We start from the raw sequence: 23,481 nt of genomic DNA, 5'->3' as shown, positions 1-23,481 counted from the left end.
TTACAATCTGTCTGAGCCTTACCTTCCTCAAATGCACAGCAGGGATAACAGGAGGACCTATCCCACAGGGTTGTGTTAATGGTTAATGGATAATGTATAAAAGTGCTCAGCCCACTGCCCGGAACATAGCAAGTGGTCAGTGAGTATCAATGATTATTACTAAGTCCTTTCCTGCCCTCTTTGGCCCAGTGTTCTCCCGTATCCCTGAGTTTATACACTTATTTATTTATTTCATCAGTCAAACATTTGCCAGTATTAGCTTTGTGTCTTTTACGAAATCGGACACCAGGAATTCAAAAAAGATTATGAGATGAGGTTCATGCTCCTAAATATCTAAATAGCACAAATATCCCCCTACGTATCCTGATGTCATAGTCGAGCCTGGAAATGAGCCACGGACCCCACAGAGAACCACCTCGGAGCACCCCAGCCACAGGTTTGAGATTAGAGAAGGGTCAGTGAGACAGGGAGTGGCCAGGGGGCTGGTCAGGACTAAAGGAGGTGCCTGGAAGATGGTCTTTCTGGCTGAGGAGAGGCAGGATGGTCTAGTGGTGAGGGGTTCAGGCCCTCGTCTCAGACGGCCTACGTTCACAATCCCAGATCTGCCACCATGAGCTCATATGACCTTGGTTAAGTCACTTAACTTAAGGCTGGAACCTGGGACCTTTTACTGCAGCGATTGTACCTGGACAAATATCTCCTCAAACAACAGAATATAAAGAAACTACAAGGGACTAAAAATAACTGCATACATGTACAGCTGGGGCAAGTTATGAACAACAAGCTACAAAAAGGCCACAAACCAACGGCCCCTTCTGCAGTGCTGAGAGGAAAGACAGGGTCCTGTACGTGATCCCTGCACACAGCACCACCAAGGGGGTGGGCAGACCACCTAAGCCACCCCTCCGGCCCCACCCACTCATCTGCCCCCACCCTCATTCCATTTAAAGAACCAGCTTGCTGATTCAGCAATTCCACTGCTGGGCATATATCCAGGAGAAATTCTAATTCAAAAAGATACATGCACCCCAATGTTCATAGTAGCACTAGTTATACTAGCCAAGACACGGAAGCAACCTAAATATCCATTGAGAGATAACTAGATAAAGAAGATGTGGTATATATATATACAAGGGACTACTACTCAGACATAAAAAATAATAAACTAATGCCATTTGCAGCAACATGGATGGACCTGGAGATTATCATAGGAAAGTAAGCCAGAAAGAGAAAGAAAAATAACATATGATATCACTCATTTGTGGAACCTTAAAAAAGGACACAAATGAACTTATTTACAAAACAGAAACAGACTCACAGACATAGAAAACAAACTTACGGTTACCAGAGGGGAAACGGGATGGGGAGGGAAAAATTGAGAGTTTGGGAGAGTTTGAAGATACACACTACTATATATAAAATAGATAAACAACAAGGTCCCACTATATAACACAGGGAACTATATTCAATACCTTGCAATGGCCTATAATGAAAAATACTATGGAAAGGAAGTCAAACCAACAAAGCAGATGTAGAAATTCCTTCCCAGGTCTGAGCCAGGCACATGGCATTTTTTGTTGCCGGGCCCTGAAGTGGCCTTAGAATCCTTCTCAATCCCGCACTCCAGGATTTGCACTGTGGATCAGATGAGAAACCTATTTGCCACATAGAAGAACAGAATAGATCTGGAAGAGCCACTGAAGTTCTAAAAGAACCTCACAGAGCCAGAGAGGTTCAGGAAGCATGACCTGAATTTTCTCAAGTCCTCAGTTGTCTTAGGGGGAAAAGTTACTCACCTGAAAATTCCACTGCTAAAAAGTTGAGGCTAATGTTTACTCAAGGAAAAGGACCCGAGTTCAAGGTCGGATGGCTTTTTTGTTTGTTTTTAATCTGAGGCTGAAATTTCACCATTACTACTCGTAAACCCTTGTTGGCTACCCCAAATTCAGACTCCAGAATGGTGCTGAAAGCTTAGTAAGAAATGCCCAGAATTGGGTCTTGGCATTGAACATTTAACAGCTGAACAGAATCACACCAGCTGCTTGCTTAGCTTTCTCTAATGAAAGCACACTTTAGTTAAGGAGAAATGTTAAAGGGTACCCAACTTTGGTTGAAATATACATGAACTAGCCTGGAACATCATTCTGATCCAGCCAGAACTTTGATTAAAACCTGAAACATTTTCTGTCTCAAATTTTTGAGCACTTGGCTGATGTGTAATGCCCAAATGGGGTTAATCTCCACATTCCGTTAAAGAGGAACAACTATTTCTCAGGTAGGTTTTTTTCTTTTCTGGCTGCAATATCTTTGTAATATCCTTCCGGGGGCTCCTGTGGGCTTAAATATATGATGTTCAAAAAATAATATGTAAATGAATTTCTATCTATTTCACCAAGGGAGTTTTTTTCTCCATTTGTAATCTTTTTTGATGATTTTATTCTTCTTGCAGGAAACAGAAGTAGAGGTGCATTCAGACCATATGCGTAACTCTGGGATCAGCTCTCTGTGATGAAACTGGAAGCAAATCCCAGATGAGCCCCAGCTGTTTCAGAAGAACACTGCAAAGCCCGGCGTTCCTGACCGAGTTGTCACACACAGAGCAGAACTATGGATGAGGACCGTACAACACCAGTTGCCTGGGTAACCACCCATCCACTGAGCCAGCCTTGAGTCATAAATGGCGTGGGAGAAGGTCTGCCAGGAGAGAGGGCAGTGTAAACTCTTCCCATCCTTCCTCACCTCCACATATAGCCTAAGGCTGCCATACGACGTTAAGAGAAATCTCCTAGATACCTAAATTCCTAAAAGACCCATCTTTCCCCAACCTCTATTCAAAGATTCTTGGATGTCCATTAGTCTCATTACAAAAGCTCCCCAGATTCTTATCCGTGTTTAGCACATTACCAATGCTAAGCAACACTGCTCAACATGTAAGTCTCTGACTGGTACTACATTGTTCACACACCAGCACCTGGCTCCCAGCTCGCATTTCGAGTAGCACTAGACCACAGCACTAACTCCTTAGGACCACTGTGGCAGCCAACCAGGGCTCACACACTTACCTGCAGGAGTGGGAAAACCTACTACTGGTTCTTCTTTCATGTATTCCATCATCTGAGATGCTGCCTACAAATTTAGAGAGAAAAATGAATAAAATATGCCTTCACTAAGTAACTCATTCCAGTTCTCTAAAAACACTCCTAGGTATATTTCCTAAAGAATTAAAAACAGGTATTCAAATAAAAACTTGTACACAAATGTTTAAAACAGCACTAGTCACCATAGTCAAAAGGTGGAAACAACCCAAATGTCCATTGATGGATGAATGGATATACCAAATGTGGTATATCCACACAGTGGAATATTATTCATCCATGAAAAGGAATGAGGTACTGACATATATTATGACATCAATAAATCTTGAAAACTTTATACTGAGTGAAAATCCAGGCACAAAAAGTCTCATAGTATATTATTTCATTTACATGAAATACCCAGAAAGGTAAATACATAGAGATACAAAGAGGATTAATAGTTTCCAGGGACTGGGAAGGAGGGAGAAGTGTGAGGAGGCTGCTTCCTGGGTACAGGGTTTCCTCTGAGGATGATAAAATGTTCTGGAACTGCATAGAAGTGATGGTTGTACAACATTGTAAATCTATTTAAGGCCACTGAACTTAAAAATGGTTAATTCTAAGCTATGGGACTTTTACCTCAACAAAGAAAGAATAGTATAAGAAAATATATAAAAAAGAAAAGCAGAAAGAAAAAATATTCCCCAGAGTTGCACCACCCCAAGCCAAATGCTCTTCACATTTTGTTCCAGTTTATGTTCCATAGTAAAAATTTATTCTGCACTTACAGTTTATATTTTGTTCTCAAACTCAATGCTATTTCCAAAGTATTACCTATGGTCCATATGTTTCATGAACTTAAACTGGTGGGTAGTTTTTTGATGCTTATTTTTTTTAATTGCTTCTTAATACTGTTATACTAATTTATAGTGATGCCTGCAATATGTGAAAATATTGATTCCCATACATCCTTGCCAATATTAACTAGTCTCCTAAAAAAAAAAAGAAGAAGAGACTAGTGCACGGCTGTTTTAATACTATTTCATTTGATTGTTATAAAGGTTGTCACCTGAAACTTCTTTTTTTCTGTTTTGAAATGATAAGTGTTTAGTAGAGACTTCTCTACACTTTGTCTTTGTTAGAGTAGATAGTAGCTATTTATTATTGTTTAGGGGAGAATCCAATGGTAAATGCTTTAATAGACTAGATAAGACTAGACCCAGTTGTCCCTGAAGGAGGAAGTAAAGAGTTGGAAGGCTGATAAGATCAAATTACCTGGAACACAGCACTCAGCAGAGATAGAAAGTATGAAAGATAAGAATATAGAAGATAAAAATGTCCAATCCTGACAAAAACCAGATAGGCTGTATCCGAGAAGGATTTGACCTTGCCCAGTTGAAGGAGGTAAGGCTGTTGTCTTCCGGAATGATGCTGGAATGGCCACTATTCCAGCCCCGGTAGCTGCCAACAGAGCAGCAGAAAGAGCACAGCCTGGTGTTGGGCTAGAACCTAAGATACAGGTGCTCAGTCTTATACAGGGTTACCTTGTTACACCTGCAGGTGTGGAGTAGGGGACTGTGACCACAGGAGCTTTAGAGGTCACTTAGTCTTCCTTCTCCAGGAATTCATAGATATTAAAGTCCAAACCCAAAACATAATAGCAAAATAAGTGTTTTTTAAATTTAATCTGTAACATTATCATGTTGAGATGCTGCTCATATGGCCATAGGGCAGAAAGCCACCAAGGTCACACTAAACAATGGAACCTTGTTAAGGAGTCAGAGGGGATGAGACATAGGACCATGGTATCGCTGACTGGCTTCAGATCCTCGCCCTTAGCCTTCCTGCTCCTCCACTCTGCCTTCTTGCTAAGCACTCCTTTCCTCTGGAAGGCAAAGAATGACTGAAGAAACAGGGAAATTTTAGGATCACAGTCAATATTGCCTGAGATGAATCTGGTCTCTGCTGCTCTTTAGTAAATCCAGGGGAGACTCTCAGAAATTAACAAAGGCTACTGAGGGTGGTAGTCTGTCAACATGCAGGGTGTCCCCCTCTCTTTCCCATTTTAGAGTAAAATAACAGGGAGAATGTGTTCAACTTCAGCGTGCACAAGGGGAAACTGACTGAACTGTGACAAAATTTGTTGAAATGATGAATGCCTGACCTTCTGGTGAGAAGCAGCTACATTCTCTGCAGTCACGTGTCAGTCCTTCAGAATCTAATCGTGCTGCGTGGCTGTGGTTTTCACCCTCTATCACTCAGAGCGTCATGTCCTACAAACCAACCCTGTACTTCAACCAAAGCAACTCTGCTCATATTCATTTATATATTGTTGTATTCAGATATGGCTCGAAAACAAGAGTCCTAATTTTAAAGTTAGCTTGTAATTCCACTTAAGTGCTGCAAAAGTGATGGAAAATGATCTGGGACCACAGATAGAGCAATGAACACTGCTTCACGGAGGAGGCACTGGGCTTGAAGAATATGTCATAATTTCTCAGGTGGGAAAGGCACTTAGGCTTGGGAACAGCATGCCCCCAGCCACAGAGCTATGAAAAGGTATTTAGAAAATGAAGTACAAAGCATATCTACTATGCCACCTCACACACACACATGCACACACATGCTTGTATATATATGTACATGTGTACCATAATTCAAAGGTAAGTTTATTTCCTACTGGTAGAATGTAAGTTACAAATGACCTAAACTTACACAAAACTCTGTATCAAGAAGGGATAGAAAATATTTGAAGATAGGTTCTTATTGAGGAGAAATTTCAGGAGTAAAAATTGCTTTAAAAAATTGTTTATATTTCAACTTATATATAGGGGTTTTAATATACAAAATTGTGCCAGGTAGAAACAGTCACTAAATCAATAAAGCCTACCAGAATATAACATTTTGTGTTCAGCCTAGACTGGTTTGGGTTTCTTCTCAGGTATTTGTTCCCTCCCTAGCTTTCCAGTCTCACTTCTGGCCAATCTCCCTCTGCCCCGCACACCACCTTGTAACTTTATTCCTTGACAGTAGAACACTGAACAGATTCACCTCCACACTTCCTGCTTATGTGCCTTTGCTCACGCCACACTCCTTGCCCAGAAGATCTCACTCTTTGCCCCCACCCCACTCTGAGTAACTCCTACTCATCCTTTACTCTTCGACTCAGATAGCACCTCTTCCAGGAAGACTTCCCTGAAGGTGAGTGCTTGGTTTAGGTCTTGAAGGTCCTTTAAAATCCTTGTTTGTAAATTCACGACTTTGCATTTTTCTGCATTATCTTTCGATGTGCAGTGAAGTTTTATAATTTTCTTCTTTCTTAATTTTGACACAGGGGTAAGAATGAGATTCAAAAAGTTTGTATCATTTCTGAGACTCAGTGGAGCAGCTGGAATTCTCTGTTGTCATTATTTTGCCTGAAGCAGATTTGAAAGAGTGTAGCAAATGGGCATTTGTTTTTCTTGGGTATTCCAGGAAACACTGAGGTGGGCTTTGGAAAACAAAACTCTAACTGTGGCAGGTGGTGTTATTTCAGAGAAGAAATTAGGCATTAATAAGGTTGGTAACACTAGACCCAGATGAGTATCTCCTCTCTGTGTTGGGAAGCAGCTGGAAGGATGCCAGGGTGTTGCATGGACACATTCTAAACTCTCCAAGAAACACAGAATTGCATCCCAGGAGGCCCTTTAAGGTAAGTTGAGGTTTGTCAGCCATAAAGCTTCTAACTGAAAGTAAAAACCCCACATAAACATTGTTTCTCTCTAAGGAAGGGGCCAGAAAGAGGGAGCACCAGAGTCTTAACAGAGTAAGGAAATTAACCTGGCAGTGGGGCTGCCATAGGTGATGAGAGTATTTTGAGGCACTGCGACTATGATTTGGGACAGGAACTTTTCAACTGCCAACTGCCCTGCTTAAATGACATGAATGTGTAGGATCAAGGCTCTGCTGGATAGGATATTAATGTGAGAATAAAAGTAAGCTACAGAAAACTGTATGTAATGTCATCCTAACTCTATTTAAAAATAGGAACACACGCAGTTTACAAAAAACAGTTGTGAGGTATGTCACCAACCTTTCAACAGTGATTATTGATGGGTATTGAGACTACAGGTAATTGGTTTTGCTTGCTTGCATTTTTGGGTTTGTTTTTTTGTTTGTTTGTTTTGTATTTCACTCAGTTTCTATACTAAGCACATACTACTTTTTCTTTCTTTTTTCTTTTTTTCTTTTTCAGTTTTATTACGTAGAATTGTTAGAATTTGACAGCACATACAGAATCTATTGCATATAAATACATATACATAATATACTGCATGTATTTTTTAAATTCACATATATGGACTGTTCATTGTTTCTAAGAATGTTTAGAGCTTTAGCTTTTTAAACTTACATACTTAGTCAAAGGAAGAATGCCAACCACAAAATAAGAATTAATTCAAAAAGATACATACACCCTGCTATTAACAGCAACATTACTTATAACTGCCAAGATATGGAAGCATCCTAAGTGCACATCAATAGATGAGTGGATAAAGCAGATGCAGCGTACACATGTAATGGAATACAACTCACCCATAATAAAGAAGGTTATTTTGCCATTTGTGGCCCTTCATTCACTTTTTTTTTTCACTTCAAAAACCAGAATTTTATAACTGGCATATAAGCATTTCCATTGCATCAAAAACAACAAAATATCTAGAAATAAACTTGGCCAAGGTGGTTACCTATGCTCTGAAAACTGTAAAACATTGGTGAAGGAAATTCAAGATGATACAAAGAAATGGAAAGATATCTTAGAGCACATATTACTTTTATAATAGGAAAGCAGTAAACTTCATTAAGTAATAGTAAATAAATAATAGTAAATTAAAATATGAGGCTGTGTGTGGAGAAAGAGGGCACTGGCTGGACCTGAGAACCAGACCAGTAGAGCCGTGAACTTGCAGAGTGAAGGTGTGGCTAAGGTAATTTCTTATTTCTTGCCAATTTGACAAATAAAAGAGATAATAATTCAGCGTTGTTAATTTTTATTACTTTGATAGCAGTGTGGTCGAACACTTCTCTTTTGGAAAAAAACACTGAGAAAGCACTCAGCATCTACCGTACAGTATGGGACCATCTAAGGGGACACCCACAGTGTTCTCTGTACACACAAAATTTGCATTTCTACCCTCAGTGAACTTTCCTTCAAAACTGTGGATGAGTTTCCAATGAATGCATAAATAAGGTTTTTGGAATTCTGCGTTCCCCCAGGGCATCATCAGCCTGACCCAGGACCTCTGAACTCAGAGTGAGTGGTAGGTGAGGTGGGTGGGCTTTGGAGAAAAACTGACAATCCCAAGGGGGAAGCGGTCCACTGGCTACACTTTCCATATACGACTGGCATCCTGCGAACCTCCATGCCAGCCTTCATGTTCCACCACTGGGCTAGGGCTGACCATCTGCCATCCGGAGCCACCTGGTGACAACAGTGCCCAATTATCAGAAGCAGGATCAGCCACTGACGAAGAGTCAGGGCTTGATTAGAAAGTGGTAAGCAAGAAGGAGATGAATCAGGCCTCAACAGCTGTTTCAGTGGCTTCCACTCTCCGTGCAAACCCACTGAGGGTTTTTTCAGGAAGCCAAAAGAGTATTTCAGTTCTTTAAAGACACACTGATGTGTCAACTCTGGGGATTCCCCCAGGAAGTCCTCACCGCACTCTGAGCCATGACTTGCTGACTTCCATGCCAATGGGAAGAGTTAATGTTAATATCTGTTAGGCTCTTCCTACACTTACAGACCATTGAGAAAATGCTCCAGGGCTTCAGAGCGCCGTTGTCATAATCAGCGTTGTCAGCATATCCCTGTCATCATGACTCAGTTCAAGTAAATTGACTGTGCAGTCTTCACAGAATTTTACAGCTATCCTTAGCTGAACCAATCCTGAACAAAATCTTCCTAGTCAGACCATGGGATTGAATGAGGTTTTAGGACACAGAAAGGAATTGGCATGAGCCTGGTGGGAGGCTTAGCAGAGGGCAGGAAGTGAAAACTGTGAACACTTATAAACAATTAGACAACAATCAATGGCAACTATTATATATATATGTAAAACAGACAATGATATCAACATAATTTTGTTAATGACTAATTTTTAAATTAATTTTATTTTAAAAATGATCATGTAGTGAAATCAGCATGTGTGTGTATAGGGCTGTGCATTTTAGATATATGCAGGGATTCACGTAACCACCACCAGCACAGTCAGGATACAGAACAAATCTATCACTTCAGCAAACTCCTTCCTGCTGCCCCTTTGCAGTCACACCATCCCTGACCCCATCCCCTGGACACTGGTCAGTTCTGTATCACTGTAGTTTTGTCTTTTAGACTGTTATATGAATGGAATCATATGGTACCTAACATCCTGAGATTTTCTTTCACTCACATAATGCCTCTGAGATTCATCCAAGTCACATATTAATAGTTGGCTCCTTTTTATGGCTGACAAGTTTTCCATTGCACACATATACCACAGTTTGGGCATCATTTGTTAAAAGACATTTGGGTTGTTTCCAGGTTTTGGTAATTAAGAATAGAGCTTATCTAAATATTGTGAATAGATTTTTGTATGAACACAAATTTTCATTTTTCTAAGGTAAGTGCCCAGGAGTGAGATTTCTGGGTCATTTGGTAAGTCTATATTTAGATTTACAGGAAATTCCCAGAGTGGCTGGGACTATTCTGCATTCCTGTCGACTATGAATGAGAGTTCCAGTTGCTCTGCATCCTTATCATCACTTGGTACTGTCAGTACTTTTTATTTTAACCATTCTACTGGGCATGTAGTGATAATGCACTGTGACCTCAACTTGCATTCTCCTGATGGTTATTGATGTTGAACATCTTTTCTTATGCTTCTTTTCCATCCTTGTATCCTCTCTGGTGAAGTGTCTGTTCATCTTTGGCCTGTGTTTTAATTGGTTGGTTTGTTTCTTACTGTTGAATTTTGAGGATTCTTACATATTCTGGAGATAAGTTATTTGTAGAATATTTAATTTGTCAATATTTTCTCTCATTTTTAGCTCCTCTTTTCATTCTCTTAACAGTATATTTCATAGACAGAAAGTTCTTAATTTTGATGAAAGCTAACTTGTGATTGTATTCTTTCATGGATCATGCTTTTGTGTCATGCCCAAGAACTAACTCTAAGTTATAAATATTTTCCCCTGTGTTTTTTTCTAAAAGTTTACAGCTTCAGCTCTATGATCCCTTTTGAATTAGGTTCTGTATAAGGTGTGAAATTAGTTCAAGTTTCTTTCCTTTTTTTTTTTTTTTTTTTTTTTTTTGCCTATGGGTGTCCAGTTGTTCCAACACAATTTGTTAAAAAGACAATCCTTTCTCCATTGAAGTGCTTTTGCACCTTTGTTAGAAATCAGTTGGCTAAGAAAGAGAAAGAAAAATACCATATGATATCACTTATATGTCAAATCTAAAAAAAAGACAAATGAACTTATTTGCAAAACAGAAACAGACTCACAGACATAGAGAACAAACTTATGGTTACCAGAAGGGGGAGAGGGGTGGGAGAGGATAAACTGGGAGTTTGAGATTTGCAGATACTAATATATATAAAATAAACAACAGGTTCATACTGTATAGTACAGGGAACTATATTCAATATCTTGTAGTAACTTATGGTGAAAAAGAATATAAAAATGAATATATGTATGTTCATGTATGACTGAAGCATTGTGCTGTACATTTGAAATAGACACAACATTGTAAGCTGCCTATACTTCAATTATATATACATATATGTATATATATATATATGTATATATATATATATATATATGAAAAAAAAGGAAAAAAAATCAATTGGTTATATTTGTGTGGGTCTATTTCTGGGTTCTCTGTTCTGTTCCAATGACCTATGTGTCTGTATCCCTTCAGCAGTACCTCCACTGTCTTGATATCTGTAACCTTATGGTAAGTCTTAAAATTGAGTAGGTATGAAGACCTAAATACCATTTAGGTTTAGACTTACTCCAAAGAAGACATACAGATGGCCAACAGGCACATGAAAAGATGCTCAGCATCACTAAGTGTTAGAGAAATAAAAATCAAACTACAATAAGGTATCACCTGACATCACTCAGAATGGACATTATTAAAAATTCCGCAAATAATAAATGTTGGAGAGGATGTGGAGAAAAAGGAACCCTCTTACACTGTTGGTAGGAATGTAGTTTGGTGCAGCTACTATTGAGAACAGTATGGAGGTGCCTTAAAAAACTAAAAATAGAGTTACCATATGATCCAGCAAATCTCACTTCTGGGCATATATCCAGATAAAACTATAATTCAAAAACATACATTCATCCCCAATATTCATAGCAGCACTATTTACAATAGCCAAGACACGGAAGCAACCTAAATGTCCACTGACAGATGAATGGATAAAGAAGATGTGATACACACACACACACACACACACACACACTGACACACACAGAGGAATATTACTCAGCCATAAAAAGGAATAAAATAATGCCATTTGCAGCAACATGGATGGACCTAGAGATTATCATATTAAGTGAAGTCAGACAGAGAAAGACAAATATCATATGATACCACTTTTATATGGAATCTTAAAAAAAAAGGATACAAATGAACTTACTTACAAACTGGAAATAGACTCACAGACATACAAAACAAACTATGGTTACCAGAGGGGAAAAGAGGAGGGGGGAGAGGAATAAATTAGGAGTTTGGGATTAACTTATATACACTACTATATATAAAATAGATAAACAACAAGGTCCTACTGTATAGCATAGGGAACTATATTTAATACCATGTAACAACCTATAATGGAAAAGAATCTGAAAAAGAATATATATACATATACATACATATAATTGAATCACTTTGCTGTATACCTGAAACTAACACAACATTGTAAATCAACTATACTTCACTAAAAAACATCAAGTAGGTGTAATTCCTCCAACTTTTATTCTTCTTTCTCAAAATTTCAACAATCAGTTTTCAGTGAGCTGTTGCTGTGAATCCAATGCCATGCCAAGTACCTTATGTGAATTATCTCATTTAATCTTCACAAAAAACCTTTGAGGATCATCTGTGTCAGTTCAAGTCTGCCAAGAAACAGATGTCAAGGTGGATTTAAAAGTACGAAAGATTTATTGGGGGAAATTTCTATAGACGATGAAGAGGAAAGGAAGCAGGCATAACAGGGAAAGCCTTCAGATCATGATGCTGTGAAAGGTCTGGCACAGTGAAAGGAGGGGATAAGGAAGGAGGCTTAAGCAGGAAGAGACTCAGACTGTAGCACAGCTTTGAGAGAATCTCAGCCAGGCTTACGGGGGAAAATCTAGAACCAAACTTTCCCACTAGACAAACCCTGTGTTAGGCAGGAATCACCAGGGCTTTTGTACGTCACTGTGCTCATGTAATAGGGAAGAACAAATCTGACTCTATATTGGACCTGTTTCTTTTACTTTAACCTTTGTATTCTAGTGCTTTTCCTACAAGTCAAAAATATTGCCTATAGGCTGAAATATAGAGGATAACCCATTCTCAAGGCTCTGACCTTTAAAGGTATAATACTTTTCCATTCATATGGAGTTAAAAAGTTGCAGAACAGAAGGTAACATGTCTTGTTGCAGGTTTACAGGAACCGGCCTATTCACAGCTGCAGAACAAAGGATTCCAGCAACAAGAACTTTGCAACAACCAACCCCCCCCTTCCCCTTTTAGTATAAAAGAAATCTGAATTCTAACTCAGCTAAGATGGGACACCAGTCTTCTTGGTCTGTTGGCTTTCTGAATAAAGTTGCTATTCTTTGCCTCAACAACTTGTTTCTCAATTTATTGGCCTGTGGTCAGTAGGAGCTTGGACTTGGTTAACACTCAGCTACTGGCTGGAAGCAGCTTGGGGAAGGGTTGGTCTCTCTGTGAGTGCTGTAGAGGAATTAAATCCAGAATGATCTGATTCTCACTCTTATTTTCCAACTGCAAGTTTCATCTCATGGTTAAATTTAATTGTAATATTATAAAAATGTATAATAATTTGAGCCCCCCTCCCCTTGCTCAAAAATAAAGATCTCAAGATTGAAATTTTATAGCATTTTCTGCTCTGGCAAGACCCAAATATCAATAGACCTTAATACAGTGCATTTCTGATGGTATTTAGATCCGTTTCCCTGGACACAGACAGGGAACTGGACTTGGAATCTATTTCTTGCCCTGGCTCCTTATTAACTGCTGTTTCTTTCCTTAATATTGTTGTTCCTTCCTCTTTTTCCTTCTTATCCCTCTGTATATGTTTCTTCAAAGATCACAGGCATCATCCATCACATTCTCCTCTCTGGTCAAGAGGCCAGCTGCCTTCTGCTTTAGTAAAAACCACATTAAAAATCTCTTTAATCACTGTTCTCATTTAACATTTGTAATAAAGTGCTAAAAATGACGAGGCCTCTATACAATGCCTATGACTGGTGAAACTGTCACTGCAGTTTGATACCTTAGGGCACAGCACCCCTTTTGAACATTCTAGAGCATCTCCATTTGTACAAGATGTTTTTAGTGTGACTTAAACATGGATATTAACCAGAAGCTGGCATATCAAGACCTTTTCTCCACAGATTTTTCCACCCATCTTTCTATTCTTTAAGGAAAGAAACAGTTACAAATGTAAAAGGTACTCTTTTTAGGAACAGCAACGATAACATCAGGGATATCCCTCCCATTTTACAGATGAGAAAAGCGTGGTCCAGAAAGGTAAAGTGACAGCCAAAGCAGAAGTGTGATGAAAATCTCATTTTATGACTCAAATCACATGCTTTCTTCACTATACACGAAAGTCTTTATATAGCATCAAAGTTTGTAAACATGAAAGACATACAAACCTTTAAAAAGTAAATAGTTGACAGAAGATTTTGAGTGTTTGTGAACACGGAACATGCTACGCATCACGTGTTTACGTAGGAGCCCAACCACTCACGCTAATGAGAGATTGACCTCAAAGAGTTTCAGAGACAGTTGGAATGAATGAATGAATGAGTGAGAGCCTGCCCCAATTCCAGGCAAAGCAGCCACTGCCAGCATCAGGGTCTGGGGGTAACCATGGAGCTCCACCTGCTCCAGAGTGTGTCTTCCTGTGTCATGATGTCACATTTCCCTCCCACTTGCCCTGAAAGCCTTCCTAGGCAGCCTCTGCTAAGAGTCAGGCAGTGGAGGCGGTGTTTTCCCCAGCCCTGGACAAAGTGCACTTTCATGATCTGGGAGGAAATGGAAATGATGGGCCAGCCTTTCCAGGTTGCACATCTATGCCCATCCAAGTCATCCAGACAATCCCCCTTCTATCCTCCTTCCTGCCACCAGCATCCCTATCACTTAACTCACCACGCTGTCTACATGTTTGTCTCCTTCATCACTGAGCAATATACTTTCAGAAGCACACTTGTTCATCTTTATATCCTACAGTGCCCACCGCATTTCCTGGTATAGTTGATGCTCCTTAAGCAATTGTCCAAACGAAGGAATGAGAAGGATATGCTCAGCATTAGGACTAAGTTTTCTAGCATTTTGGTGAGGAGGAAGAGGATGAAGATAATGATACCAGTTAACAGTTATCAGCACTGATTACATGCTAGGCACTCTGCTACATTTTCTATACACACCATCTTACTTAATTCTCACTTCGACCCATAAAGTAGGAATTTCTATTAGTCACATACCCATCCTAGGGAATTGGGGCTTACGGGGATAAAGTAATTTGCCTAGGACCACACAATGAGTATGGGGCAGAATTATGTCTGTTGGACTCCAGGGAGCATAGTCTTAACTTCTGTGTTAATCTGCTGGCCATACTTTCTAATCCAGAAAATGAATGCATGGTCCAGAGCATGGTCTTTCAAAGAGGACAGGAAAGATACCTTGAAAAATCTGGGAATCAAGCCATCTTAGGTGTGGGGGAAAAAATTTAAGTAGAAGGCAGGATCCTATCATCAAGGAGCTTACAGCTAGAATGAGAAGAAATCAACATACATAATTAATGAGAGAGTGACCCAGACACATGAAACTGACTGTCCAGATGTCCACTCACTTATTATGTGTATCCTATATGCCCCATACTATGTTAAGTGTTTTACATCTATTTTTAAAATAATCCTTCCAATGACTTTTAGAGAGTACATATTATCCTCAATCACAGATGAAGAAATTTTAATTAGGGGAAGTTTGTGCTAGACCACAGAGCTAAGGATAAGTGTTGGATTTGGGTTTCCAAGCCAGGTCACAGGACTGCAGAACCAAGAGGACAAACCCCATCCTCCAGGCGCTCTGAAGAGCCGGAGTGGTAGAGATCTGGCAGTGATGCCAGACAAGTAGAGTGTTTCAAAACATACGGTAACAGAGGAGAACAAATCTGACTCTATATTGGATCTCTTCCTTTAGTTTTGACCACTGTGCCTTGTTTTCTAGGCTCAGTCTTGCTAGCTCTGCACCTTTTGTAAGACAATGTTGCCTTTAGCCTGAAATATACAGGAGAGCCTATTTTTGGGGCTCTGACCTTTAAGGATGTTAGCTCTTCTGCACTTATGTACAGATGGCGAGTTGCAAAATAGAGAGTAACTTGTTTTGTTGGAGGTTTACAGGGACACCATGGCCTGACCCACATGGTCAGCTGCAAGAACAAAGAATTCCTGCAACAAGAAGTTTGCAACAACCAACCACACCCCGTCCCCTATTTTGTTTGGGTTTGTTTGTTTGTTTTTAAAAGCAGCCTGTATTCTCACTGGAGTAGGATGGTTCTCCAAGACACTAGTCTGCCATTCTCTCGGTCTGCTGGCTTTCCGAATAAAGTTGCTATTCTTTACCCCAACACCTCGTCTCCTGATTTACTGGCCTGTTGTGTGGCGAACAGAACGAGTTTGGACTCGGTAAAAATACTGCTAAATGGAGACATCCTTATGGAAATAATGAGGATTCTTAGCAAATAACTGGTAGATACACTATAAACCAATTCTTTCAGATTAGTTAATAACTCAGTCAGAACCTTATGCACATGGGACACAGAACAGGTAGATGTTATCTTCTGCCTGAAGATGGTAGGTCTGCAGGAGGACCACGTGATGCATCCTGAATAGAGGGGGTGATGGGACACGAAGGGATGGACGTACCAGAGCCAAGGACGCTGTCTGAAGAGAAGCAGGTCTGCAAGGCGGGTAAGGGAATGATGAAGAGCAAGCCCACAATCTCACCAGGGGCTGGCCGTGTTTAAGGAAGTGGAAGAATTATGTCTTAGAGACATTCTTGGAGGTTATTCTGCTTCTTGTGTTATTCTGCTTATATAAGCAGAATATTTTCTAGTAAAATTACTAACATTTTGGAGCACTTAATATATGTGCTAGTGTTCTAAGGAAGTTTTACATGATTTCTAATTAAGTTTTGCATGAGTTATATCATTAAATACTCACAACTAGCTATTAGGCCATTGGGTCTCAAAAAATATAGTTTGGATAAATGAGTACTCTATATATTAAACTGTGGCTTGCTTTTATTTAACTTAACAATATGTTTGGAGCTCTTTCCAGGTGAAGATATTGTGATCTGCTATATTCTTTTAAATGGATCCACATCACTCTGTAGTATTGATGTACCATGATTTATGTAAACATTCCCCTATTCTGGGTGTTTAGGACATTTCTGCTCTCTTTACACAAACAATAATCCAATGAATATCTTTGTTCATACAACCTTGTATACATTTGCCAATGTTTCTGAAGGGTGGATACCAAAAGTAAAGTTGCCAGAGTTCTTTTATAAAAATGAAAAAGCCAAGCTTTATTAACTGTTAAGTTGATGAAACAACTCTAATTTCCGACTTAAACTGGCTTTTGAAACATTTTTTCCTGTTTTAATATAAAGTTGAAAAACATCTCTCTTTTTAAAGATAGGAGGTATAAATTATAGGTCTTCTATTTTAGATAATAGGCCAAAAAGCTCTGTGTAATGAAAAAAGAGCTATAAAATTCTATTCTGTTCTTCAGTATGAGGCAAATAAAACATTTTCAGAGTAATGAATATAATTTTGGGTGTTTTGATGTCAAGTTCAGGCTTTACATCCTATAGTAATGCCCTCCATTACTCAGATTTTCAAGTGTTTTTTTTAAATGACTTTTTTTTATTGAATTATAGTCAGTTTCCAATGTTGTGTCAATTTCTGTGTACAGCACAATTCTTCAGTCATACATGAATATACACATATTCATTTTTATATTCTTTTTCACCGTGATCAAGTGTTTTTTGTATATTTGTTTTTTTATACACGGAACACCAAAATATAGGGAGAAATGTACTAGTGAATATTCAAGTACTTTTTTAAACCTTATTTTGCATCTGTATGTACTTTGATTCCCGAATGCCTGAATTTGTCATTCGGGATTAAAATGCAGTTGGTAGGGGTGGGAGAGTGGGAGGTACAAACTACTGGGTGTAAAACAGGATCAAGGATGTATTGTACAAAATGTGGAATATAGCTAATAATTTGTAATAACTACAAATGGAAAGTAACCTTTAAAAATTATATAAAAATTTTTTAAAAACACAGATGAGGGGGAAAAAAAAGAATGCAGTTGGTGGCAAGAGTCTGTAGGAGGTGAAAAAAAAAAAAAAAGCCAAACTAAAATGTTATCTGTGGGGTCCTCCTCTTGTAAAGATGGCTCTTAGACCCTGAAAGAATTACAGATAAGCAACTCAAATGTGCACTGACAGATGAATGGATAAACAAAATACAGTATATACACATACAATGGAATATTATTCAAGGAGGGGAAATTCTGACACATGATACAACATGGATAAACGTGGGAGACATTACATGAAGTGAAATAAGCCAGTCACAAAAAGATAAATTCTGTATTCCACTTACATGAGGTATCCAGAGTCGTCTGATCATAGATTCAGAATATAGACTGGGGGTTGCTGGTGGGGAGGGGGAAATGGAGAGCTGTTGTTGAATGGGTATAGAATTTCAGTTCTGCAAGATGAAAAAGTTCTGGAGATCTCTTTCACAGCAATGTGAATATACTCAACACTACTGAACTGTGTGCATACTTAAAAATTGTTATGATGGCAAATTTTATGTTGTGTGTATTTTATCACAGCTCAAAAATATTACAGATGATCTAACCCAAATAGCAAAGAATCCGCTAGACTTTGAGGAACCTACCCTCTAGTGCTCACATTTAAAGCTGCATTTTCAAACTTAGTTGTATTGTTTGGAGTAGCTTAGACCACCAACAAGTTGATGTCGAAATGTAAAATGGCTATAACATAATAGAAGATTGTCTCTCTAACAGTGCATGGCAGGTGGTAAATAAATATTTGTTAAATGAATGAATGAATAATTGTGGCTTATAAGATGTGTATACAAGCCACAGATAGTATGAATCTTAGTTTAGATCTGAAAGAAATGTGACTTTATTCTTCCACAGTTAAAATTAAAATATATTAAATCTTCCTTCTGCTGGGTGAGGTGGCCGGAACTAAATCTGAGACAGCTCCTCACCACCCCATAGTGGGCAGAATAATGGCCCCCAAAGAAGTCCACTTCCTAATCCCCAGAACCTATGAATATGGGACCTTAGCAAAAGGGACTTTGTGGATATGATTAAATTAAAGATCTTGAGATGGGAAGATTATCCTGGATTATCTGGGTGGCCCAACATAATCACCAAGGATTCTCATAATTGAAAGAGGGAGGCTGGAGATTCAGAGTGAGACAGAGACTTGTGGATGCTCCTCTGATAGCTTTGAAGAAATAGGAAGGGCCATGAACCAGGGAATGTAGGAGGCTTCTAGAAGCTGGAGAAGGCAAGGAAGCATCCTCACCCCTAGAGCCTCCAGAAGGAACCCTGCCAAGATGGCATCTTGATTTTAGCCCAATGAAACCCATTTCAGACTCTGATCTCCCAAACTGTAAAATCATAAATGCGTGTTGTTTTAAGCCACTATGCTTGTGGTCATTTGTTAAGGAGCCATAGGAAACTAATACACACTGTCACCATTTTGCTGGTAGTGGGAGCTAAATTCTGGATGAAGGAGGCAGCAGTGATACAGACAGGTCATCACAGAGCACAAAGATTCTGAGTAGAAACCAACCGGATTCAAAACAGCTCAGTCACCTGTTTGTTTTGTAACCTTAGTGAAGTTCTGTAACCTCTCATGAGTGGCTACTTCCTCATCTGTAAATTAATGTTCTCATCTCTAAACTGGGAGTAAGATAAGCACCTACCTCACTGGGTTATTGTGAGGAATACGTGTGTTTATTTAAGTAAAGGGCCTAGAACAGGACCTAGCACGCAGTGAACACTGTATCACTATTAGCTGTTGTTGTGCTTCCTTACTGCTATCATCTGGTCTTAGACTTTGATTAGTCCCCACTGGTTCCTGCCAGTGAGTCCTCACCCTAGACCCAGGTCTGCCTGTATTTCAGTTAATTCTGCTCCAGGACGCTCCCTACATTCTGGAAGCATGACGCTGATTCCCATACCATTTTTTTAAAATTGAAGTGTAGTCAGTTACAAGAAATAGATATTGAGCCCTCACCCAGACTCCCTGGAATCCTTTTTACCTGCCGGTTGGTGTGCTCGTTCCCCTAGCTTCTGTCTGGGTTTTGGCTGAAGGCTCACCTCTGCAACTTTGTCCAGAAGATCGCCCTTGGGCAATGGGAGCCACTGTGCCCAAGGTTAGGATGCCCTCATCCAAGGTCAGGAACCCAGGGGAAGGGTGCAAAAGTCTTGCTCTCTTGTCTCCAGTCAGGACAGACTCTGCAGTACGACTATTCTCCAAAGCTTGAGAGGGTCTGAGGGAAGCCACATCCTTCCCTTCCCCTATCCTGCCCTCGCCACCCTACAGACGCCTCCTGAGAGAACGCCTGGGATAATCATGCACGTGGAGCTCCATCTTTGACTCTTCTCCTAAGGAACTTAACCTAAAATAATTTCTCAAGACACTTAGTTGGGGTTGTTCAGGGCAGATGATAGGTGACCTGGGAGATGATAAGAAGAAGCTATGGGATCTCAGAGGAAGGAGAGATTTGGGCCAGGGAAGTAGGGAAGGCTTCATAAATGGCCTGGGCCAACATTCATGCTGCACGCACCTAGTCAAAAAAGCATTCTTTCATGAAGTAAGCCAGCAAGAGAAAGAAAAATACCACATGATATCACTCATTTACATGTGGAATCTAAAAACAAAACAAAACAAAACAAAACAAAAAACCCCAAACAACAACAAAAAGGGACACAAACTTATTTACATAACAGAGACAGACTCATAGACATAGAAAGCAAATTTATGGTTACTAGAGGGGAAAGAGGGGTGGCGGAGGGATAAATTGAGAGTTCAGGATTTGCAGATACTAACTACTGTAAGTAAAATAGATAAACAACAGCAAATACTAACTACTATAAGTAAAATAGGTAAATAACAAGGTCCTACTGTATAGCACAGGGAACTATATTCAGTACCTCGTAATGGCTTATAATGAAAAAGGATATGAAAAATAATGAAAAAGGATATGAAAAGAAATATATGCATATATAAATGAATCACTATGCTGTACACTAGCAATTAACACAACATTGTAAATCAACTATACTTCCATTTAAAAAAAAGACACAAAAGCATACTTTTAGACTAGGCTTTGTTCTATCAGCCACCTTCAGATGTCATTGTGTCCCATGCACACAGAATGTGTAATGCTATTTTCAACTCAACCTTAGTTGTCACAAAGTCATTTTTTTTTTTCTCAAAGGCAATAACGCTTCTACCCCTTAAGGCCTCCTTATGTCCTCAACATTCAATGTAAAACTTAGAAGCTCAAATCTTTGTTGCACCTAGAAACCAAATAAAAAATTTCTGAGACAGGTAAAATTATGTTTGTAGTTTCTCCTGAACAGATTTTTTTTTAAAAAAGGAAAACTAAAAGACTAAATAAAACACTGAATTTTGAGATATCTCAGCAGTTCATACTATGATCTTTTTGTTTTAGGTGATATACTGCTTAATACATGAGCATTTATTGCCAGAGTGTCTCAGTACTTCACGAGTTTCCTTCATTACAGTTTCTGTGCTTCATATGTTTATGTTCCTCCCTGACTTCCCCCACCATCCAAGACAACTCCTGCCCCCATTTAAACTTCTCTCCCACATCATCCATACGAATGCTTCCCCTACACATTTAAAAAAATTTTTTTTAAACAAAAGAATGATAGCAATTGGCAAGCTATTCTGAGAATTATAAGAATAGCATATGGATTCACTGCAAAGGACCCTGACTATGTGTTCCATTGGAGGTGCAGATAGCAGATCTAAAGGACCGTGTCTTCCCCAGCACATAGAAATGTTCAGTAAAAGGGACAACCAACAAGGACCAGTCATTGGCCACTGAATAGGACAAGAAAAATGGTAATTAGTGACTCTCCACCACCCATTGGCTTCTTCATCCCCTTCCTTCTTATCCGTTGCCTTCTCTTTTCTGGACAGTTTCCAGGAACCAAACGTGAACCAAACTGAACTGTGGGAACTGCCCCTAAGCTGATTCACTTTGGAAACACAGCCCCTCCAGCCCTGCTGGGTGACCAGCCTGGAGAGACTGGCCTGCCAGGGCAGCTGAAAGAGAGCAAGGCCCCCTGGACCAGAGGTGCTTATGTATGAAAGGGGGACCTGGAAGGGACTCCTTACCTGCCCCTCTCTGTCCATTTCTCACTTGGAATCACACTGGCTTGGATGTTTTGACACTTTCATGTGGAGAGTCTGCAATATAATTCTTTGATTTTTGCTTTCTGAGGATATAAAGTTGAAACTTGGAAAGATGCTTTTACTCCTTCCTCTCATTTCTCTCTTAAAAATATACATTAATGTATGCTTTTGTACGGTCTCTTTTATAATTCTCTGCTTTACCCTTTTTAGTTCTAAACCAAGCAGGGAGATAGACCAGAATCCAGATGTCTTCTAAATGATTTCCAGGACAAATGAGGAATCATGCTAATAAACATGGCATGCAGTAGTTAATCATACTGAAGCGTTTTTATTTCTAACAAAAGCCTTGTAAAATGTGTTGGTCATTTCCATCTAATAGAGTAACCAAAACAGCCAAAAAATAGAGAGATTTGTTCAAAATGCATCCCATTAGGGCAGAGGCAAAGCAAGAAACCAAGAGCTCTTTGATCTGAACCCAAAAAGGCTTGTATAGCTTCTAATTTAATGGCAGGGGGTGGCGGGGGGCTGTTGTGAGTTCATGTCTTTGAACACAAAATGAAAACAGAAATATAATTTCTAGCCCATTTACTAATCCTCAGAGAATGCAGCCTTCAGTTTTCGAGTTTTAAAGTCTGCTTCAGCGTTTGAATGGTTTAAGCACCAGCCTCAATCAAGGCTTCATATAGACTGCTATTAACAGCATGACTCTATGAGATTTTTCTAACCAAAAAGATATTAAATGTTTATATATCTTCCCCCTTTCCCCACCCTAAATGTGCATTACTGTTTCCTATTGGCCATAAAAGCAATAAAGCCATCATCAACATTTTCCGTCTAAAACTGATACGTGCCTTTATGACTCACTTCTTGGGTACCTATCTGGAGAGCACTAAAGATGTATAGGAGAACCATAACTCAAACCCTGCCCTTAAAAAAAGTATCCTCCAGCCTATGACAAAGGATCCGCAGTGGGAATGTTAAAGGCAAGCAAACTGAGAGGCACCAAGAAGAAAATTTCACCAGGGAGGAAGAGCATCAGGATATAGTAGAAAGAAATGAAATAATGTATGGCCTTTCTCAGAATGATCAGGTTAGGGTAGGTTTCCGGGCTTACTTTCATCTTAATTCTTCACAAATATGAAGCCACTCATCACTTTTATTACTAGATAAGGTATCTATCCAAGAGTGTGATCTTCTGTTTGAATTGTAAGAAGGGCTTTCTTACTGTTCTCTTTTAAGCATGTAATTGGCGGAAATGGAACCACAGCCTATTTAATTATTTCCACTCCTTGTTTCCGTTATTTAAAGAAGTTCAAAAACCTGAGAATTAGATTTAAGTTCATTTTGCAATTCATTTTCTGGTTTTTGTTGCTGTTGTTACTGTTTAAAACAATTACAGTTTCTAACTCCATTCATACATTTACTCCCTCCCCTAGGAGGGCAAAAATAGAGTTTGACTTAAATAAAATCAAATGAATGCGCACATACACATAGAAAACAAACCATGGTTACCAGGGGTGGAAGGGGGTGGGAAGGGATAAATTGGGAGTTTGAGACATGCAGATACCAACTACTATATATAAAATAGATACACAACAAGTTTATACTGTATAGCACCAAGAATTATATTCAGTA

The 23,481-nt window shown here is 39.2% G+C and overlaps 1 long non-coding RNA gene across 1 annotated transcript in view; it reads right to left on the bottom strand.

Moving 5' to 3' along the window:
* Positions 1 to 23,481, bottom strand: part of LOC116659895 — a 50,235-nt gene that overhangs the window by 7,672 nt on the left and 19,082 nt on the right. The window contains exon 2 of the long non-coding RNA XR_004315269.1: positions 3,063 to 3,126. This is a non-coding gene — a long non-coding RNA (uncharacterized LOC116659895). The remainder of the gene's footprint in view (positions 1 to 3,062; positions 3,127 to 23,481) is intronic.

Source organism: Camelus ferus, chromosome 25 (assembly GCF_009834535.1).
Source record: "Camelus ferus isolate YT-003-E chromosome 25, BCGSAC_Cfer_1.0, whole genome shotgun sequence".
NCBI lineage: Eukaryota > Metazoa > Chordata > Mammalia > Artiodactyla > Camelidae > Camelus > Camelus ferus.
Note: the sequence above shows the minus strand (reverse complement) of the source record. Positions and strands in the feature narration are given on the sequence as shown.